The sequence below is a fragment of the Heterocephalus glaber genome, unplaced genomic scaffold (assembly GCF_053883595.1).
Source record: "Heterocephalus glaber isolate CG9 unplaced genomic scaffold, H.glaber_assembly_v1.0 deba00000281, whole genome shotgun sequence".
NCBI classification, from domain to species: Eukaryota; Metazoa; Chordata; class Mammalia; order Rodentia; family Bathyergidae; genus Heterocephalus; species Heterocephalus glaber.
Window position 1 is genome coordinate 33,259,771 of NW_028258139.1, and position 19,210 is coordinate 33,278,980.

The following is a 19,210-nucleotide window of genomic DNA, read 5'->3' on the forward strand; positions in this document are numbered from 1 at the left end:
GAGCAAGTATTAGGTTACTCTCTAGGTGGGACCAGGGGCATACTGGGAAGAAGGGTTTGTTCTTCCGTGGGAGCAACCATCTTGGCATGACATCACACAGGGGAGGGGGCAAGGCATGATAGGAAGAGGGCAGCTACTATACATAAGAGCTGCTGAGGTAGTGGGAGACCTATCAAAGGTCAGGAGCTTTTCCAGAGTGGATCTGTAATCCTTAGCAAAACATTTCTCCAGAGACAAAAGCTATAATTGACTCCAACAGAATTGCCAAGCAGAAAATCAAACCAATAATCAAAGAACCCAAATGGCTGCTCTTTGCTTCTTGAAAGAGAATGAATGTGTTTTAACTATACTATTTAGTGCTTACCCTTTTAATGAATTCTGAATCTATAATATCTAATTTATGATTTAAATACCCTACAGGCTGCTGACTAGCTCCCTGATCTTGTATACACACTCTCAAAGCCATGCTTTACCTATTGTTAGCATACAAACTGAGATGATATCCTGTAGGCAGGCACTTCAAAGTACTTGTTTGAGCTTCTGGAATCTGGTCTCAGAATCAGGTTCCCAGGTTAAAATATGGTATCTGTCTTTTGGGGTTCTTTTATAAGCTGATCAAAGGGGTCACACAATTTCATTATATCCTGCTATCTGAAGGCTACAAAAGCCTGTAATTTTTAGGAATCTCCTTAGCTGTTTCAGAGTCTTTGGCTGTGTCAGGTAAAAGACCAAAAACCAAGACCAGACCAGGCCACAACAAGCCTTTATTGTAGGAACAATCTGCTGGGCTGTCTCTGAACAAAGGAGAGACAAAAGCAATATGGCCAGGACAGAAAGTGCCTTTTATAGGAGCAGGGGTGGGGCTTATAGGAGCTAAGGTGGGGTTGAGTGAGATAGTGGCTAGAGACTGGAGGAGCCTGTGACATCACTAGTTGCTAGGAGGAGAACAAGTATTAGGTTACTCTTCTAGTGGGAGTAGGGGCAGGTTGGAAAGAAGATAGCTGTTATATACAGCAGCCACCCCAAATTGGAGGGAAATTTATCAGGCCATGGAAAGGAAAGAATTCTTTCTTCCTCCAGTCTTTTGATTCCCTTATATATAATAAGGCCTAAATATTTTACCTCAAGGCTACAAAGCTGTGCCTTAGATCTAGAAACATTATAACCCATGTCTGTTAGAAAATTCATCAGACCAGATGTCTTGGCTGGAAAGCTCTTGTGATGGGGCACATAACATTATACCATCTACATATTGCAAGACTGTGACTTGGGAAAAATTATAGTATTTGCTTTGTTAAATCAGGATCTAGGTATGGCCTCATCTTTTTTCTTGTAAATAGTTGACAATTTAAAATAACTGAAGAACTTAGATCTCATATTTCTTAGACCTGCAAGAATACATGCCTGAGGTCTCACAAAACACAGCAAATCAGCCTGCTGCAGACAGGCAGGTATTCCCATGCCCTACCGAGGTCCCCAGTCATGTGGAATAGGCCAAATCAGCCCGCTGCAGACAGGCAGGTCTGTGCACTCCCTACCGAAGTCCCAAGTTGCACAAAAGATGCCAAATCACCCCGCTGCAGACAGGCAGCCATCTGGTTCCACACTACAAAGATGCAGAGGACACCAGACCAAAAGAACACGGTAGTGAGTCGTGCTGCTCCTGGCCCAGAGGTAGGGGCTTCTGAGCCACCATCCCACTGCTCCTGGTCCAGAGGAAGGGGCTTCAAGGTCAGAATCCCTCATGCTACTCCCAACCCACAGGAAAGGGCTTTTGGGACACCATCCCTACCACTGCTCCCAGCCCCTGTCCCACCTCTCCCAGCTCACAGGAGGTAATCTGTGCAGGCACTAACAGCCCCCTGCCCCAGTCAAAATGATGAGAAAACATGTAAATAAGTCTAAAAACCAGACTTCCAGATCACCTACAGCAACCCCAAAGGGAAATGAGATGGAACACTCTGATACTCAACCACCTGGACCCACTGAACTGGCAACAAAAGGGGATCGGGAAAAAATGAAATCAGAAATGATTTCTCAGATAACAGGAGAAATTGTGCCCCTAGTGCAAGACATGATTAATAAATCTAGAGAAGAGATCAGGAACATGATGGAATCCCAAAATAAGAAACAAATGGAATCCATAAAACAGATGCAAATAGATTTCCAGGTCATGAAAAACTCCACTGAAAGTCTACACAGCAGAATGAGCCAATGTGAGGACAGAATTTCAGATATAGAAGATAAGATTGCAATTAGTGACCAGGAAAAGAAAAATTGCTTCAAAATTATAAGGGAACATGACATATCTATCCAATAGCTGCTGGATGATGCAAAGAAGAATAACATAAGACTGATTGGGCTCAATGAAGAAACAAGAGAGAGTGCAGATGACATAAAAAAACTCTTCACAGAAATAATGGTACGAAACTTCCCAAGCAGGGGAAAAGAGCTTGACATACAGATAAGTGAGGCATATAGGACTGCAAATAGCCTTGATCAAAAAAAATCTACACATAGGCATACAATTGTTAAGATTCCAGAAACATAACAGAAGAACAAAGTTCTCCAAGCAATCAGAGAAAAGAAACAAATCACATACAAAGGAAAGCCCATCAGAATCACAGCAGACTTCTCAACACAAACCATCAAGGCAAGAAGAGCTTGGAGTGACATATTCCAAGCCCTAAAAGAAAACAGTCTCCAACCCAGATTGATGGACCCTGCAAAACTATCTTTCAAAATGGATGGAGAAATAAGATAATTTCATGACAAAGAGCACCATAGGAACTTCGTGAATACCAAACCAACACTCCAAAGAATTTTACACAATATCCTAGGAACAGACATTGAGGATCACAACCCCAGGAAGCAAAGCAGAATGAACCCATCTGGCATGACAACAAATTAAATGTAAAGGGGGAGAACCCAACAAAAAGAGAAAGTCATGGCAATGACAAGTCAATATGTTTCAGTTATAACCATCAACGTTAATGGTCTCAATTCACCAATCAAAAGAAATAAAATGGCAGAATGGGTCAAGAAGCAAAATCCAAAAATATGCTCCATACAAGAAACACACTTCATTCAAAAGGAAACTCACAGACTGAAAGTTAAAGGGTGGAAAACAATACGCCAAGAAGATGGACAACACAGAAGAAATGGACAGATTCCTAGATACATATGAATTACCAAAGTTGAACGAGGAAGACCTAAAAATGCTGAATAATCCAATATCAAGCAATGAAATTGAAAATGTAATTAAAAACTTATCAACTAAGAAAAGCCTGGGCCCTGATGATTTCACTGCTGAATTCTACTAGACATTTAGAGAGGAACTGCTGCCACTACTGTTTAAACTCTTCAATGAAATTGAAAGGGAAGCAATACTCCCAAATTCATTCCTGGAAGCAAGCATCACCTTGATCCCCAAAGCAGAGAAAGACCCAAATGAAAAAGAGAACTATAGGTCAATCTCACTAATGAACACAGATGCAAAAATCCATAATAAGATACTGGCAAACAGAATGCAGAAGATCATCAAGAAGACCATACACCCTGATCAAGTGGGATTCATCCCAGGGATGCAGGGATGGTTCAATATATGAAAATCAATCAATGTAACACATTATATCAATAGAGCCAAGGACAAAAACCATATGAATATCTCCATAGACGCAGAAAGAGCATTTCACAAAATCCAACATGCATTTATGATAAAAACCCTACAAAAAATTGGAATAGATAGCCTCTACCTCAAACTGATAGAAGCCATCTATGAAAAACCAACAGCCAATATCATACTAAATGGTCAAAAACTGAAATCCTTCATACTAAAATCAGGAACAAGACAAGGATGTCCACTATCACCACTCTTGTTCAATATAGTTCTGGAAATATTAGCCATGGCAATTAGACAAGAGAAAGAAATAAAAGGAATAAAGATAGGAAATGAAGAAGTCAAATTGTCATTATTTGCAGATGACATGATACTCTATATAGAAGACCCCAAGAACTCCACCAAAAGTAATCTATACTGAATAACCAAATTCAGTAGAGCAGCTGCATACAAGGTCAACACGTGCAAATCAACAGCTTTCCTCTACACAAACAAAAGACTCCCTGAGACAGAAATAGAGCAAGCAATTCCTTTCACAATAGCAATCCAAAAACTGAAATACGTAGGAACCTAACCAAAGATATCAAAGAAAACTGCTCTGAAAACTACAGCACTCTGAAGAGAGAGATTGAAGCTGATATCAGAAAATGGACAGGCATCCCCTACTCCTGGGTAGGAAGGATTCATATAGTGAAAATGGCCATCCTTCCAAAACTGCTATATAGATTTAATGCAATTCCAATTGGGATCCCAGCAGCATACTTCATAGACCTTGAGAAAATTATCCAAAAATTCGTTTGGAACAAGAAGAGACCCAGAATAGCAAAAGCAATTCTAGGTAACAGAGACATGGCTGGGGGTATCACAGTCCCCAACCTGCAACTATACTACAAAGCTACTTTGATAAAAAACAGCATGGTACTGGCAAAGAAACAGATTTGAGAACCAGTGGAACAGATTAGAAGATGCAGAAACAACACCAGACACTCTCAGCCATCTCATCTTTGACAAAGGAGCCAAACACCCTCACTGGAGGAAAGATAGCCTCTTTAATAAATGGTGCTGGAAAAATTGGGCTTCAACTTGCCAAAGATTAAAACTAGACCTGTATCTCTCACCATGCACTAAACTACAATCAAAATGGATTAAAGATCTAAATATTAAAAAAAACCTCTGAACCAGTTGGAACAGAGGCTAGGTAGAACCCTTGAAGACATTGGTGTAGGAAAAGATTTTATGAACAAAACCTCAGTTGCCTGTGAACTAGCACAAACAATCAACAAGTGGAATCTCTTCTTATGAAAAGGCTTCTGCACAGCAAGAGAAACCACCAGCAGTGTGAAGAGACAACCCACAATGTGGGAAAAATTATTCACCTGCTGTTCCTGCATTTGGGCTGTTTCCAAGTTTTAGCTATTACAAACTGCACTGCTGTGAACATGGGTGCACATATATCACTGTGGTATGATTCTTTTAATTCTTTGTGGAAGATCCCCAGTAGTGGAATAGTGGGGTCAAATGGGATTTCCAGTCCTAGTTCTTTGAGGTATCTCCATACTGATTTCCACAGTGCTTGCACCAGTCTACACTGCCACCAGCAGTGGAGCAGGGTTCCTCTTTCCCCACAGCCCCACCAGCATTTGTTATTGGTTGATTTCATGACAGCAGCCATGCTTTCTGGAGTGAAGTGGAATCTCAGCATTGTTTTCATTTTCATCTCTCAAATGACCAGTGATGTTGAACATTTTTTCATGCATTTATTTGCTATTTCTTCTTCTTTGTCTGAGAAATGTCTGTTCATTTCAGATGCCCATTTTTCGATTGGGTCTTTACATTTGGGAGGTCTGATCTTTTTAAGTTCTTTATAGAGTTGAGATAGTAGATCTTGGTCTGAGGAAGAGCAGGTGAAGATTTTTTCCCACATTGTGGGTTGTCTCTTCACTCTGCTGGTGGTTTCTCTTGCTGTGCAGAAGCCTTTTAGTAAGAAGAGATCCCATTTGTTGATTGTTTGTGCTAGTTCACAGGCAACTGAGGTTTTGTTCTTAAAATCTTTTCCTACACTGATGTCTTCAAGGGTTCTACCTAACCTCTGTTCCAACTGGTTCAGAGTTTCTATTTTAATATTTAGATCTTTAATCCATTTTGATTTTAGTTTAGTGCATGGTGAGAGATACAGGTCTAGTTTTAATTTTTGGCAAGTTAAAACCCAATTTTTCCAGCACCATTTATTAAAGAGGCTATCTTTCCTCCAGTGAGGGTGTTTGGCTCCTTTGTCAAAGATGAGATGGCTGAGTGTGTCTGGTGTTGTTTCTGCATCTTCTAATCTGTTCCACTGGTTCTCAAATCTGTTTCTTTGCCAGTACCATGCTGTTTTTTATCAAAGTAGCTTTGTAGTATAGTTGCAGGTTGGGGATTGTGATACCCTCAGCCATTTCTCTGTTACCTAGAATTGCTTTTGCTATTCTGGGTCTCTTCTTGTTCCAAATGAATTTTTGGATTGTTTTCTCGAGGTCTATGAAGTATGCTGCTGGGATCCCAATTGGAATTGCATTAAATCTATATAGCAGTTTTGGAAGGATGGCCATTTTCACTATATGAATCCTTCCTACCCAGGAGTAGGGGATGCCTGTCCATTTTCTGATATCAGCTTCAATCTCTCTCTTCAGAGTGCCATACAGAGAAGAGGTCTTTGATTTCTTTCATTAGGTTGATTCCTAGGTAATTCAGTTTTTTGGATGCTATTCTGAAAGGAATTGTTTGCTCTATTTCTCTCTCACTGAGTCTGTCATTCATGTAGAGGAAAGCTATTGACTTTTGTGTGTTGACCTTGTAACCAGCTACTTGACTAAATTTGGTTATTAAGTCTAGAAGACTTTTGGTGGAGTTCTTGGGGTCTTCTATATACAGTATCATGTCATCTGCAAATAATGACAATTTGACTTCTTCATTTCCTATCTTTATTCCTTTTATTTCTTTCTCTTGTCTAATTGCCATGGCTAATATTTCCAGAACTATATTGAACAAGAGTGGTGATAGTGGACATCCTTGTCTTGTTCCTGATTTTAGTATGAAGGATTTCAGTTTTTGACCATTTAGTATGATATTGGCTGTTGGTTTTTCATAGATGGCTTCTATCAGTTTGAGGTAGAGACCGTCTATTCCAATTTTTTGTAGGGTTTTTATCATAAATGCATGTTGGATTTTGTCAAATGCTTTTTCTGCATCTATGGAGATAATCATATGGATTTTGTCCTTGGCTCTATTGATATAGTGTATTACATTAATTGATTTTCATACATTGAATCATCCCTGCATCTCTGGGATGAATCCCACTTGATCAGGGCATATGATCTTCTTGATGATCTTCTGTATTCTGTTTGCCAGTATCTTATTATGGATTTTTGCATCTGTGTTCATTAGTGAGATTGACCTATAGTTCTCTTTTTCATTTGGGTCTTTCTCTGCTTTGGGGATCAAGGTGATGCTTGCTTCCAGGAATGAATTTGGGAGCATTGCTTCCCTTTCAATTTCATTGAAGAGTTTAAACAGTAGTGGCAGCAGTTCCTCTCTAAATGTCTTGTAGAATTCAGCAGTGAAGCCATTAGGACCCGGGCTTTTCTTAGTTGATAAGTTTTTAATTACATTTTCAATTTCATTGCTCTATATTGGGTTGTTCACCATTTTTAGGTCTTCTTCGTTCAACTTTGGTAATTCATATGTATCTAGGAATCTGTCCATTTCTTCTGTGTTGTCCATCTTCTTGGCATATAGGTTTTGGAAGTAGGTATTGATGATCCTCTGGATTTCTGCTGGGTCTGTTGTAATTTCACCCTTTTCATTCTTAATTGCATGGATTTGGGCCTTTTCTTTACTTTTTCTGACAAGGTTGCCTAAAGGTTTGTCAATTTTGTTGATTCTTTCAAAGAACCAACTCTTGGCTTCATTGATTTTTTGTATGGTTCTCTTAGTCTCCATTGCATTGATTTCTCCTCTGATCTTGATAATTTCCTCCCTTGTATGAGCTTTGGGTTTATCCTGCTCTTCTTTTTCTAGAAGCTTGAGGTGCAGCATCAGGTTGTTTAATTGGGCTCGTTCTGTTTTCCTAATATGCATATTCACTGCTATGAATTTCCCTCGTAAGACTGCTTTCATTGATCTCCAATTTCATCGCACTATGGTCTGATAATATACACGGGATAACTTCAATTCCTTTGCACTTACTTAAACATGTCCTATGTGTGAGTATGTGGTCTATTTTGGAGAATGACCCATGTGCAGCTGAGAAGAATGTGTATTCTGATATTGTGGGGTGGAAGACTCTGTAAACATCTGTTAAGTTCATTTGTTCAAGAGTTTGATTGAGTTCTAGTATTTCATTACTTACTTTTAGTCTAGTTGATCTATCTATTTGTGACAGTGGGGTGTTGAGTTCCCCCACTACAATTGTATTACTGCATATATGGCTTTTCATGTCCATTAGTGTTTGTTTTATACAGTTGGGTGCACTAGTGTTTGGTGCATAGATACTTAAGATTGTCATCTCTTCCTCTTGGATTCTTCCCTTTACAAGGATGTAGTGTCCTTCTTCATTTCTCTTAATCAGTGTTGGTTTGAAATCTACTTGATCTGCCAAGAGGATAGGTACTCCTGCTTTTTTTCGGGTTCCTGTCACATGGAGTATTGTTTTCCACCCTTTAACTTTCAGTCTGTGAGTTTCCTTTTGAATTAGGTGTGTTTCTTGTATGCAGCATATTGTTGGATTTTGCTTCTTGACCCATTCTGCCAGTCTATTTCTTTTGATTGGTGAATTGAGACCATTAACGTTGATGGTTATAACTGAAACATATTGACTTGTCATTGCCATGACTTTCTCTTTTTGTTGGGTTCTCCCCCTTTACATTTAATTTGTTGTCATGCCAGATGGGTTCATTCTGCTTTGCTTCCTGGGGTTGTGATCCTCAATGTCTGTTCCTAGGATATTGTGTAAAATTCTTTGGAGTGTTGGTTTGGTATTCACGAAGTTCCTATGGTGCTCTTTGTCATGAAATTATCTTATTTCTCCATCCATTTTGAAAGATAGTTTTGCAGGGTCCATCAATCTGGGTTGGAGACTGTTTTCTTTTAGGGCTTGGAATATGTCACTCCAAGTTCTTCTTGCCTTGATGGTTTGTGTTAAGAAGTCTGCTGTGATTCTGATGGACTTTCCTTTGTATGTGATTTGTTTCTTTTCTCTGACTGCTTGGAGAACTTTGTTCTTCTGTTAAGTTTCTGGAATCCTAACTATTATATGCCTATGTGTAGATTTTTTTTGATCAAGGCTATTTGGCATCCTATATGCCTCACTTATCTGTATGTCAAGCTCTTTTCCCCTGCTTGGGAAGTTTTCTGCCATTATTTCTGTGAAGAAATTTTTTATGTCATCTGCACTCTCTCCTGTTTCTTCATTGAGCCCAATCAGTCTTATGTTATTCATTTTTGCATCATCTAGCAGCTATTGGATTGATATCTCATGTTCCCTTATAATTTTGAAGCAATTTTTCTTTTCCTGGTCACTAATTGCAATTTTATCTTCTATATCTGAAATTCTGTCCTCACATTGGCTCATTCTGCTCTGTAGACTTTCAGTGGAGTTTTTCATGACCTGGAAATCTATTTGCATCTGTTTTTTGGATTCCATTTGCTTCTTATGTTGGGATTCCATCATGTTCCTGATTTTCTCTCTAGATTTATTAATCATGTCTTGCACTAAGAGCACAATTTCTCCTGTTATCTGAGAAATTATATCTGATTTCATTTTTTCCCGATCCCCTTTTGTTGCCAGTTCAGTGGGTCCAGGTGGTTGAGTATCAGAGTGTTCCATCTCATTTCCCTTTGGGGTTGCTGTAGGTGATCTGGAAGTCTGGTTTTGAGACTTATTTATGTGTTTTCTCATTTCGACTGAGGCGGGGAGCTGTTAGCACCTGCACAGATTACCTCCTCTGAGGTGGGTGAGGTGGAACAGGGGCCAGGAGCAGCGGTAGGGATGGTGACCCAAAAGCCCTTTCCTGTGGGCTGGGAGCAGCCAGAGGGATGGTGGCCAGGAAACCCCATCCTCTGCACCAGGAGCAATGGGATGGTGGCTCAGAAGCCCCTCCCTCTGGGCCGGGAGTGGTGGGAGGGATGGTGGCCTGGAAGCCCCTTCTTCTGGCCCAGGAGCAGTGGGACAGAAGATGGCCCAAAAGCCCTTTCCTCTGGGCTGGGAGCAGCGGGAGGGATGATGACCAGGAAGCCCCTTCCTCTGGACCAGGAGCAGTAGGACGATGGCTCAGAAGCCCCTACCTCTGGGCCGGGAACAGTGGGACTCAGTACCTTGGTCTGGTGGTCTGGTGTCCTGTGTGCCTTTGTGAATGTGGAATCATGTGTCTGCCTGTCTGCAGTGGGGTGATTCAGTGTCTTCCACATGACTCAGGACCTTGGTAGGGCATGCACAGACCTGCCTGTCTGCAGCGGGCTGATTCGGCTCTTTCGTGTGACTCAGGACCTCCCTGCTTGTATTCTTGTAATAACCAGTTTTTTCCCCTGGCTGCATCTTTTTTCAGGTTCCAAAATTAAGATAATATTTGTCTCTATATGCAGTAGCAGCTTGTAATACTACTTGTCTCTCATTAAAAATTGATGTTTGAATTAAGAGCAACATCTTTCTAATCTACTCCATAGGTCTGAGTAAGTTCTTCAAAGACCTCAATGGACATATGAGGATCATCTGAAATCTTTTTTAGTTCTCATTTGATCTGTCTTAAATCATTGAGAGAAAAATACACATGAATGCAGGTAGTTCCATATTTGCCATTTACTTCCTGCAAGGGATGCTGTCTTTGAGGGACCTGAACAACTTAGCTAAGGATGGACATAGCATTATGGAAGTTTTAATTAGGGCTGGCCTAGAAACTTCACCTTCAGCACCTGGTGGTCAAGGCTTGAAGTTGTCTTGGAAACTGTTCTCTGGTTCTAAAGAGCAAGGAGTAGCCTCAGGCTTAGAAGTACTGAATGTCTCAAAGGTGAGGTGTCTCTCATTTTTCTATGGTACATTTTAACACAAGCAAGAATTACTTCTTAAAAAGAAAATCTCAACATAAGATGATTTTGACCATTTTCCCTCTTTTACAGTATAATTCTAATTGTGAGATACCATCATAGTGCTTTCCTCTGTGTACTTGGCTTTAGGAGGCAGGCACACCACATACACGGATGTACAGAAATAGTGCTTTCCAAAAGAGTATGAGGTTCAGATATGGAGCTCCTAATCTGAAACAATAGAAATAAATATGGCATCCCATAAGTCTCTGCTTGATTCCTGTGCCCCCTAGTGCATCCCCAGGGCATCCCCCAAGGTTTATTCCACTCCGGGGTGGGTAGATACCATTTTGGAGAGAGACCTAGAAAATAAAACCAGACTGGACTATCTACCAGCATGTGATCTTATCAGCATGTGATCTTATTTACCTCAGGTAATTCATATCTTTACTCCAGTAAGTGCTCTCAAAGCACAAGTTACAATTGACTTCAGCCATAACAATTATGTTTAGAGAAGGAAGTATTGCTAGCAATCCAAGAGATTTAAACCACTGCCTTTTTAGTTCATTGAAAGAGAGAGGAAAATAGGTCAACAGTCAAATTAGGGCACTTTTTCTGCAAAAGAGATCACCTCCAGAGATGGTAGGTCAGAGATTCTGCCCTGGGCCCTAGGGGAGAGAAAGCTCTGAGAAATTACTGTTGTCTATTCCGTCATTTAGGCAACTTTTATTAGCAAGACAAGGGTACTCTTTTAAGGTCCATTTTAAATTCACTAAGTATTTGAAACTCATAGGTCCCCCAGCAGTCACAATCTACATAGTAAAGGCACTCTTATCAACTTTCTATGCACTCATGAATGAAGAGAAAGGCTGGCTAAAATAGTCCCATATTCTAGTTAACATGTAAAAACACAAATGCAAGTTACTGATTGTTATTTTCCCTAGTGTAAGACAAAACTAGTTGTTGGGTGTTGCCTTACTCTGACTTTCTGGAAGGAGGAGTGCTCTGACTACAAGGGATTCTCAAATGAACTCCCAACAAGTTGGAAAAAAGTTTAAGGGGAGTTTCTAACTCACTGTCAGTGAGAAAAAGCCCAATAAAGCTCAAGCTGTTTAAACATACAAAAAGTCACCACATAGCACTCTTTAAGTCTTCAGTCAAAGTTTTGAAGTCCACAACATATCAGCAAAGGTATTTTTCTCTCCTACACATAAATGATGAAGACCATGCCTAGGGGGGAGAAAAGGTTCAGGTAGCTTTTAATCTATCAAAGATTCATTTTCTACATTTATCTAGAGGTCTTACTAGTAGTAGAGAAAGCAGTCCAAACCTGTAGCTCAACCCTTAAGAAAGGCTTAAGAAAGGGCTCTGATGGCATTGTTTTACATCACTCTGAGACAGAGGATATCTGATGATCACTGACAGAGTTCTTCTTTCACCTCACTGAGGAGTCTAGTTAGGGACAAGATGTGGAGATTTTCTGCTGATTACCCAGTTAGGCTGTCAGGAGCTAGTTTCTTTTGAGGAACCTTTGGGTATCCACCAGTGAGTAGCCCTGATCATGATTCCTCAGTTGTCACCTCAGTTTCTGCTACTTCCATGCAATCAGAGATCTGTCTCCAAAAGGAACCCAATTGCCTATCTGGTCAATGTTCCACCCACCATTGGCATCGATAGGAGTGGGGATTCACCTAAGGGCAACAGGAGAAACCTGTCCTCTGCTTTGAGAGTGGCAGGTGACCTAAAGGCTGTTACTAGCTGGCAGAGTGTAAGACCGAGGGCCTTACCAAATGCTCCAAGGAGCTGACTGCAGAGAAGAACACCTGGGAAGGAACACATTGGACAAGTTGGTAAATAAAACAGACCTTTATTAGTCTGACCAGATGGCACTCCCAAAGCAAAATAGCTTAGAGAGGCAACTGGCTCAGAGTCTGAGGCTGTTCTTATAGGGGGTTGAGGGGGAAGTTAACATATAGAATTGAAGAAAAGGGACAAAGGTTAGTGGTCGACTGTCATGTATTGATGGTCAGCAGACATTTGCAGCTTGTTCTATAGATTGTGGTGTCCGGAACATCAGTTCCGGGCAAACAAGGAGTTGAGTAGTTTACTTTGGGACTTTAGGTCTGTTACAGATTTTTATCTAGTGTCCCAAAACTAACAAGCATCTTTATCCATTAACTCACATTTAATCACAACGGGGCTGGAGAAAAGGAACAAAGGTTATGCAGTCCCACAGAGTAACCACTGTTTGGCATACTATAAGGGACAGATAAAGGCCTGAACTGTCTTTATCTAAGATGCTTTCATAAAAGACCCATTTCACAACATTATTAAGTAACTAAGTTCAAATTCAACATATAGGAAACAAGAATAAAATGTAATTTTAACAAAAGACAATGCATAAGAAAAACAAGAAATTTGCAAATATTTAAAACAACACAACTTAAAATTAAGACACTTTTGAAACAAAAGCTGAAACAAAGGCCAGAATTTATATGAAACAAAAACCAGTATTTATGAAACAAATATCCAGACCCTATGAAAAAAAAAGTTATAATCTATGAAGCAAAAAGACCAATGTTAGAACATATGAAAGAAAACTCTTACCTCTGACCAGTAATCTCTGTGGAAGACCTCCAAAATGATATGGGGGAAGAGATGTAGCTCCCAAACCTACTAGATATCTGAAACATGAGTTTGTGTTCTCTAAAATTGAAGAATGAATTCTAGGCACAGAGGTTAAGAGTAGGAAAAATTTATTGTGAAAAAGAAAGCTTCTGCCTAAGAAAGACAGAAGGGGGACTGGAAAGTGGGTGGCCCCAGATATAGATTTTATCCTAATTTTTCATATTTCTACCTGAGTGACATTCATCCTTAATGTTAAGTAGGAAGTTACAGTAAATGGTAGTTCATTCTTACATCTATAGATTAACTTTTTTTCACTTGGAATTATATTGAATGTTTCACAGTGACAAAAAAGTAGACTAGAAGGTATGTCCTTTAAGTTGTCTTGCATCCATTTTCTAAGAAAGAGACAGGTAAGAACAGGAGAAAGCTGAGATTGGTTGATTTTTAGAGCATTTATTCCTTTAGAGGGAAAGCATGACACTGTACACTGAGCACATAGCTTTTTGTTGTTTTAGTTTTATCCCCAAAAAATCTTAAGTTGATTTCCATGACCTTAGCCAAGGATACTTTATAAAGATTAATGATGGGTGCTGACAGTGCCCTGGGCTGGCCCCTCCTGACAGCTAGCCCTCAGTCCCCATCCATGCACAGGGCCCAGTCATCCCCTCTGAGGCTGTCAGTCTCACAGAAAGTGTGTTCTTGGCTTCGATTTTGAGAAACCCTCCATTTCAAGCCCAGATCTCACTCATGTGGCATGAAGGCATAAGACAACACAGATAGGTGTGCAGAGGGAAATTGTGAAACTTCCCTGTGTTGCCCATAAGTATAGTTTTGGATTCTGCCAGGTAGAACAGCCAAAAACCTGGAATCATCCTATTCAGTTCCAACTTGCAGACGCCGATTTGTACTGTCATGAAGTTTAACCTATTGTCACACGGCAAATTGGCCACTTCTGCTTGGATTATTGGCAAAGTTTGCTCATAGCTTTGCTTTCTACACTAATTACATAGCATTATTCCAGTATGTTTTCCATTTCCCAGACCTGATTTCTGGCTTCTCAAAGCTGACTGTTCTTGAGGGGCCACTTGCTTCTTCTAGAGTACAAAAGTAAGGGCCTCCCTTACTAACGGCAGGGTCTGTATACTACACCTCAGTGCACACTTGCTGCTACTATTTGTACTGTCTACAGTAGAACTTCCTTATCTTGCTCCTGGTAGTGCATTACAGGCAAGCATGAAATGTAAAGTATTTATTTAAATACAAAGAAAACCTCTAATTGGTGATTGACTTATCTCCCTGTAGCTTTATAGTTTGTGACATTTCTTGATTTTGCCAGTTCTTTCATTAGATCCACGAAAGATTTGGTCATCCAGTTAAGGATTTTAAGCAGATGCAACTACGAACCCAAGAAACTGTATTATTATTATTGTTGGTTATACTAAAACTGTTTCTTTCCTTAAATATATAACCAATAAGGATGTAAGATAAATATAAAAAGCTGTTTTTGTACACTCACTACACATCCTTAGTATTTTTACACATATATGATAGGGATGTACATTATTTTCCTTCACACAGACAGCTTAAATAAAGCTCTATGTCAATCTGCTAAAAAAAATAAAAATAAAAGAGTATAACAACCCTACCTTATCCCTTGTTGATTGTTAAATAATAAGGATGTATCCTTAATCTACAATACAGAACATCTGTAAAGCTATTTTCACTGTAATTTCAGAAGTAAAAATGTGGTTGGAAGTGACAAAGAAGCACATTTATGTTTAACAACAAAAAGATGATCTTTCAATAATTTAACATGAAGATAAAAATGAGCAGCTTCAAGCAAATTATTTCCCCACCACTGGAAATATTTAAAGAGGATCTTCACAGTGTGTTTTAGAAGTATTTCTTATCTTGGGGAAAGGACTAATATCTAGAATTCCTTCAATTTTTACAGTGCTTTGGTTTTATATTTTCATAGAAAATAGCATTTAAACATTTATTTCCTGTAAGATTCTAATGACATCTTTTTCCCTTATATAATAAAAAATTACCCCAAAGAGTCATGAGGTGCAAGAAACTGCACTGCAAGGGGGAAATCAAGGATTGAAGAAGTCAACTTTACACATTGCATTACCACCCCCAGCATCATCTTCTAATCACCCAAAATTGTTCTCCCAAACAGATGAAACAGGCACTCCTAGCAACAGTAGAGAAAGCATAAAGGAAATTGCAGGAAATGTAATTACACACTGTGAGTTAACAGCCCTCATTCTCATGGGACATTCTGAAGCACTCTTTGGTCATACAGGTCTGGCAGAATCTCAGTACATTCTGCAGATCAATGATTCCTATTAAGAAAAAGCTAGGCAGATTATTATAGGATCTCTGAGATTTCCATTTTTAATGGACAGTATTACTTTTCTCGAGGAGAAGGGAATAAAGTATTTTCAAACTTTTTTGATCACAGAACCCTTTTTGCTTTGAACACCTTATAAATCTAACATTACAAAGTTCACATTTTAAAAAAAATTCTTTTCTGTCAAGATTTTATGTATAATTTTCTTCACTCTCATTAACTGATCAAATTAGGGATAACAACCATAATAACCATGTCTATAAAATTACAGAATATTTTTAATTCCACTTAATTTCCAATACATTTATCTACTCCATTATGCAGCAGTTATCTTTCTACATAGATAAAATTTATTTGTTTTTCCTGTTGGTAGCAAAGAACCAAGTAAAGACATACTCTTGTTTTTCAATTTGGAGTTCCTCCTCCTGAGCTTTGAACAAGTCCTACTGAAGGCTGATAACTTGGTCACAAGGCAGAGCTTGAGAAATGTAAGTGCCATCGCCTTGGAAATCATCAAAACATGGCTTCCTGAGGTACAGAAACCATCACTGCAGACCTTCACCAGTGTGATGAGATCAGCCTTGTGTCTCCTCCACAGAGCTTTAAGAATAAGCTTTGCCTCTCCCAGAAGATAGTTAAAACGAGAGCCATGAGGTTTACAACCTCCTTCCACCATAAAAATAACATTATATTTAAATAAAAATAGGAATTATATAAGAGGAGCAGAGGCACCAAGTGCCAAGTAGCTGAACCTTTTGGGCTGCCATACCACCAGCCCCAGCACAGATGAAAAAGGCCGCCCCCCACAGTGCACAGGATGTGACCCTATTGGGCCAGCATACCACCACTACCAGTGCAGAGGAGCAGAGGACCCCAGCACCAAGTAGCTGAGCTTTTCAGGCCACACTACCACCACCCTCAATGCAGAGGAGAAGGGCCCCTCCCCCAGAGCCTAGGAGGTGAACCAGAAGGATGCAAGCAGAACATCCCCTTTGAAATGAAAAGACATGTAAACAAGTCTCAAAACCAGACTTCCAGATCATCTAGAGAAACCACAAAGGGTAACAAGATGGAACACTGATACTCAACCACCTAGATGCCCTGAACTGTCAACATAAAAGGATCTGGAAAAAATGAAATCAGGAATAACTGCTCAGATAACAGGAGAGATTGTGCTGATAGTGCAAGACATGATTGATAAATCTAGAGAGGAGGTGAGGAACATGATGGAGTCCCAACATAGGAAACATGGAATCCATAAAACAGATGCCAACAGATTTCCAGGAGATTAAAAATTACATAGAAAGTTTATAAAGCAGAATGAGCCAATGTGAGGACAGAATTTCAGATATAGAACATGAGATTGCAATTAGTGACCAGAAAAAGAAAAATTTCTTTAAAATAGGAAGCAACCATGAGAAATCAATCCAGCAGCTGCTAGACAATGGAAAGAAGAATAACATAAGACTGATCAGAATCAATGAAGAAACAGGAGAGAGTGCAGATGACATGAAAAAAATGTTCACAGAAGTGATGGCAGAAAACTTTCCAAGCAAGGGGAAAGAACTTGACATACAGATAAGTGAGGCATGTAGGACTCCAACTAGACTTGATTAAAAAAAAATCTACAAATAGGCATATAATTGTTAAGATTCCTGGAACTCAACAGAAGAACAAAATTCTACAAGAAGTTAGAGAAAAGAAACAAATCACATACAAAAGAAAGTCCATCAGAATCACAGCAGACTTCTTAATGCAAACACTCAAGGCAAGGAAAGCTTGGAGTTACATATTTCAAGCCCTAAAGGAAAACCATCTCCAACCCAGATTGATGTACCCTACAAAACTATCTTTCATAATTGATGCAGAAATAAGATACTTTCATGACAAAGACCACCTGAGGAACTTCATGGATACCAAACCAGCACTCCAAAAACTTTTAAACAATATCCTAGGAAAAGACAATGAGGATCACAACCCCAGGAAGTTCAGCAAAATGAAGCCATTGGACAGGACAAGAAACTAAATGCAAAGGGGGTGAATCCAACAAAAAGAAAGTTATGACAAGGATAAGTCAATATGTATCAGTTATAACCTTCAATGTTAATGGTTTCAATTCACCCATCAAAAGAAAGAGACTGGAAGAATGGTTCAAGAAGAAAGATCCAACAATATGCTCCATACAAGAAATACACTTAATCCAAAAAGAAACTCATAGGGCCAGAGATTTAGCTCAGTGGTTTTGCTGCCTACTTGACAAGTGCAAATACCTGAAGTCGATCCCCGGTACAGAAAAAACAAAAAAAGAAACTCATAGACTGTAAGTTAAAGGGTGGAAAACAATCTTCCATGTGACAGGAACCAAAAAAAAAAGCAAGAGTAGCTATCCTCTTTGCAGTTTAAGTGGATTTCAAACCAACACGGATTAAGAAAGACACAAAATGACACTACATTCTTTTAAAAGGAACAATCAAAGAGGAAGAGATGACAATCCTAAATATATATGCAGCAAACACTAGTGAGTGCAACTATATAAAACAAATACAAACAGACATGAAAAATCAAATAAGCACTAATATAATAGTAGTGGCAGACTTCAAAACCCCACTGTCACAAATAGATAGATCAACTAGACAAAAAATAAACAATGAAATGCTAGAATTCAATCCAACTCTCAAAAAAATGAACTTAACAGATGTTTACAGAGTGTTCCACCCCACAAAATCAGAACACACGTTCTTTTCACCTGCACACAGGTCGCTCTCCAAAATAGATGACATACACACTCATAGAAGATATTTAGGTAAGTGCAAAGGAATTGAAGTTATCCCCTGTATATTATCAGACCCCAGTGTGATGAAATTGGAGATCAATAGCAAAAGAAACTGCATGAATTCATAAACACATGGAAACTGAACAACACACTTCTGAAAAACCAATGGGTCACAGAGGAAATTAAAGAAGAAATCAGACAGTTCCTATAATTAAATGAAAATCACAATACAATATATCAGAATCTATGGGACATAATGAAAACAGTCCTACGAAGAAAATTCATAGCAGTGAATATACACATTAGGAAAACAGAGTGAGCCCAATTAAGCAACCTGATACTGAACCTCCTAGGGATTCAGGAAGAGCAATCAACACAAATTAACATATTGCTATTTTAACTTAGAATTCATTCTTTTTTCTTTTGTACCAGGGATCAAACTCAGGACCTTGAACATGCCATTGAGCTAAATCCCCTGCCTAGAATTCATTCTAGAGTGTTTGCTTCTCAGAGCCTGGACTCGTAGGGATGAACTGACAAAATGTAGGTTTAGAAATCTTCAAAGCTTATATCTGAAGTGTGATTCATCTACACATTCTTCCCTGCCTAATTATTCAACCTTCTCTCTTCATAATAGCTTCTGTTTACAATCTAGTTTTTAAAAAGAGAAAAAAGTTACCTATTATTTACCTACCAATTGGTGAGCACCTTCTGAAAGTGCCTCATAGTATTTCAGCTTCTTGTACTTTTCCAAAAGAGCTAGTAACTCTTTAAGTCAGGT